This window comes from Pseudopodoces humilis, chromosome 6 (assembly GCF_049639895.1).
Source record: "Pseudopodoces humilis isolate 2021_Gansu_Grassland_sample_001 chromosome 6, ASM4963989v1, whole genome shotgun sequence".
NCBI classification, from domain to species: domain Eukaryota; kingdom Metazoa; phylum Chordata; class Aves; order Passeriformes; family Paridae; genus Pseudopodoces; species Pseudopodoces humilis.
The window spans coordinates 53029441-53033611 of record NC_142205.1 but is presented as its reverse complement, the minus strand read 5'-3'; the positions used below and the strand labels follow the sequence as shown (position 1 = coordinate 53033611).

At 44.7% G+C, this 4171-nt stretch overlaps 1 long non-coding RNA gene across 1 annotated transcript; it reads right to left on the bottom strand.

Annotated features, from left to right (window-relative positions):
• Positions 1 to 561: 561 nt before the first annotated feature.
• On the bottom strand, positions 562 to 3108 carry LOC148184183 (uncharacterized). The gene is made up of 4 exons (XR_015772631.1): positions 2970 to 3108; positions 1585 to 1729; positions 1027 to 1081; positions 562 to 709 (listed from the first exon to the last, which is right to left on the bottom strand). It is a non-coding gene; the product is annotated as an uncharacterized LOC148184183 (long non-coding RNA).
• Between the last annotated feature and the right edge of the window lie 1063 nt (positions 3109 to 4171).

Below are 4171 nucleotides of genomic sequence, written 5' to 3'. Positions count from 1 at the left end.
TGCAGCAGTTTGTTAACATGCCAGTTATTCTCCAAGAAAATTGCTTTCTTTGGGTGTGTGCACAACCTGCTCCTCTCTCCATCTTCTCAGCACTGAAATCATGACATTTGCACCTAAACATCCACCAGATGGTGGCCTGAGAAGTACAAGGCCTTGCATCCCAAGCAGCGCCTGCTTCTTTTCCCTGTACAACACACACTTGGTTCGCCAAAATTATTATTCAATTATTATTTAATTATTATTTACTGCCCACAAGAACTCCAAAGCCCTTTAGCACATTTCCCCCAAAACAGTGACTACGGTGTGATGAAAAGAATGAGCTTCTGACTGCTCAAACCAAGAGCCTTATTTCTACCTGTTAAACAACATCTCTGTCTATCAGCACAGGCCAACACAGAAGAGCAGACAGACTATATTTAAGTCAATCAAAACTTTATTTATAACTGAACGCAGTAAAAATGAAACTATGTACAGAAAGAACTATATACATGAAGATACAAGCCTCTTCACCGCCTCTTCTCCAAGATGCACCTGAGACTGCCCTGAGAAGCAGAAGCGCTCATAAATAAATTGGAAAATACATTTCTGCATCGAGTTCCTCTCTGCAGGTTGGGCACATGCCGGTAGTCTCCAGGGCAACAGGGAGGCACGCGCTGCAGAACATGTGGCCACACATAGTTGCCACCATCAGTCGTCCACTTTGCACAATCTGGAAGAAAGAAAACAACAGCCACATGTATTGGGAGGAAAGAATTGGAGTTTGCTGCTCTTTTGGCACCAGGCAAATGAGACTTGAGAGCATCTGCAATCAGTTAGAACCCAGGAGGGACCCACACATCTGCCAGTGCCATCCTGGCAAGGGTTTCTCCCTCTACATTCACCACCGAGAAGGGACTTGTGGAGCTTCCCAGCAAGGGCTGTGCTTCCAGCCAGCTGCCCACATCAGCCAGCTGACTTGTGCAACTCCCCTTTTGGCTCCTTCCTCCTCCCACAAAGCACAAAGGATGACAAGAGGTGCATCCTTACCTCTGAGTAGTAATCCATGCAAATTGGACACCTAATTACAACTCCTGGCTCTGCACTAGAAGGAACAGAAGCAGAAAGAATGTGCAGCTGTTAATATCACTACTCTTCAATGGTTATTGATACATAAAATCTCAAATAATCAGGCAACTACACTGACTAGCCCTGGCCCATTTCCTTTGAAGAAGCCTGCTGTCTTTAAGTCTCTGTTTTCTGCATTTAATGAGGATTTGGGATCTCCCTGCCCTGAAGGGTCCTGGTTGAAAAAAGGTGTAGACAGTCACCCATCTCTGGGATTTGAAGCAAGTAATCCCCATTCTCTGATATACCCCCACACTTATCTCTAAGGTTCTGTGCAAAGTTGTACATCTGCCTTGGGCAGCCTTTTTCTCTCCAAATGTAAATGGGATCATTTCATCGTCATGCAACATGGGAGAAGGAGGGAAATAAGTAGAGTGGGGAATGCTTCAAACATAAACCTGGCAGAGCAACATAACAGTCCTAGACTGAAAAGGAAAAAGGCAAAAATTCTGGTTTTGGTGGGGCATGAGCCATACATACTCTGAACGTGCAATTCCTTCCTCTGCTCCATGTCCTGCAGGGCGTGTGTTAGCCACAGGTGCAGCATTAGCTCCAGTTCCATGACTGTAGCCATTGACCTCTTGGAATCTGCTCAGGGCGGAATTACTCCTTTGCTGGTCATAAACTGAAATTTCATTTTTGTAAGTTATATGGGATGCAAAATGTAGAATATGTAAAAGAGCTCTTAAGGAAGGATGCTCTTTGTATTGATCTATTTCATCCTTGTATATTTTTAAGCCAAATCAAGTGGAAGGGAGATTTAATCCATGAAATAGACAGCAACGAACAAACAAGCTCTAAGTGATGCCCCTGGGTTAGAAAAACAAATTCCTTGTTGGTAGAATTGCCTTGTTAAGCTTCAGGCCTTGGCATGCTTCAAGGAGCTCAGAGCCAGGGGAAGGTTCACAAAGCTTCAGGAGAAGGATGCCCACTGAGAGTGGACACAAAGAATGCAGAATTGAGGGGCCAAAAGGACATCCAACACAACTCCCAAGATAAGGAAGACACTAAGAAACCCAACTCTCCTGAAATCACCTTTGACTGGTAAAAAGTACTTCCTGCAGGGGGAGATTGCGACCACCGACTCAAGGAGCAGCAACTCCAGAAACTGCCCAGCCCAAAAGAAGAGAGAGACTGAGCAATGGACTGATTGGACTAATTCTAGGGAGAAGTGAGACAACCGGGAACTAAAAGAAGATGGAAGACTAATTAGGAAGATGACAGTGTCACTTGTAACCAATCAATGCTAATTTCTTTGTTTGTTCAATTTTGTAAATAATAGAAGTTTGGAGAGTGAGCTTTTCTGATAGGTGAAATACCACTGAGCACCCAGACTGAAAGTGCAGCACTGAAATAAACAGTCAATGTCTCTCCCAAGTGTACAACTATTGACCTGTTGCACCAAACCCAGTAACCAATCCAGGTTTTGTGGGCAACATCTTGACCGAGTTCAAGAGAGATCAATTTTAAATGGCCTGGTCTGTCACAGCCAGAGGGTCAAGAAATGCTGCTGGCTTTTGAACTCTCAGAAAATGCAGGCATCAATGACTTCTGCAATTCCATTCTCCATGTGATACTAACCAATCACTAATCAATTAAAACTGTAGGAAGTGTCACCAAATTCCAGTTCCTTCTGCCTAAGTATTCAGCCTCAACTTTTCTGGCAGGCATTTTCCACTGTGACTGAGGCCACCACACAGACATTGCATCCATTCTCTAAGACACTGGCTAGCAGCTTGAGCCTGTCCTCTGCCTTTTACTAAAAGCACTTTCAAGCCCTGCTGCTTGAAGTTCTTGGAAAAGAACAAAAGTTATGATTACATTCTAGATCAAAGTCCATTATCAAGTGTCAAACATTAACTCACCTTGAAGAAGCTTCCATTGATGCATAACATGAGAAGGGAAAGAAAAGAAGATACAATTAGATTGGGTGAGCCCCCTGTGCTGCATACAAACCTCAGCTCAAAAAGCAGTTCTAGCAGAGGAGTGAGGAAGGCTAGGCTATCACCCTCCCAGTTGGCTTCAGAACATTCAAAGCAGGAGCACAAACAGCTGCTGCCCTGAAAACAACCAAGTGGCTGCTGCTGATTCTGCTCTCATTGATGCAACAGGGTACCAACAGAGACAGCTTAGGAAGCACCTGAAAACCCTCCTCCCTCCTCCCCTCATCCTGTGCCCTAATTCAATTTGGCCTGAAGCTGCTTCTTTCCCTTGTTCTCCCCCAAAACTGGAAAATTCTGCTATTTTAACTCTAAACACTTCATGTTAGATGAAAGAGCTGCTGAAGACAGGAAACCACAACAGGCACTGGCAATAAAGAACTCTATCAGTCAGTGTTAGAATTCCAAGGAACACCTGGATCTGCCAGTGCCATCCTGGCAAGGGCTTCTCCCTCTATGGACACCAGCAAGGAGGGACTTGCAGGAATGGGCAACTTGGAGCTGCCCAGCAAGAGATGTTCTTCCAGCCAGCTGCCTGTAGCACCCATCTAAAACAACTGAGTTGTGCAGCGCCCCTTTTTTCCCCTCCCCTTCCAAAAAGCAGGAATGACAACTTGTGGATTCTTACCTGTGAGTAGCAACCCCTGCAAATCACACAGAGGAGACTACCAGAGGGCCTTGTTCTACAGAAAACAGATGCAGAAAAACATGCAGCCAATTAATATCACTGTGCATGAGTGGTCACTGATAGAGAAGTGCCAGAAAATAAAACATCCCTTATTCTGATTTAGCAACATTCCAGCCCAACAGCACAATCATTTCAGTTACTTTTACGTACTTCCGACTCTTCAGTGTCCCTCAAGCGTTACTGAAAGATACCTTCAACTAAGACTACATCTACAGAGTAGAACTGTCATAAAGCTTGGCAGCAGCCTCTTTCTACCATCTAGCAGAGATTAGACTTTGGAGACACTCTTTATCTGTCACATACATTTCAATATCTTGTGGCTCCTCTTCATTCTCATTTGCCACTACTTCAGCTGCATCCTCTGCTGCTCTGGAACCGAGTGGGTATGTCTGGCTCTGCTCCAGCAATGGGGTAAAAATGGACAGAGATTAGGAGGCAC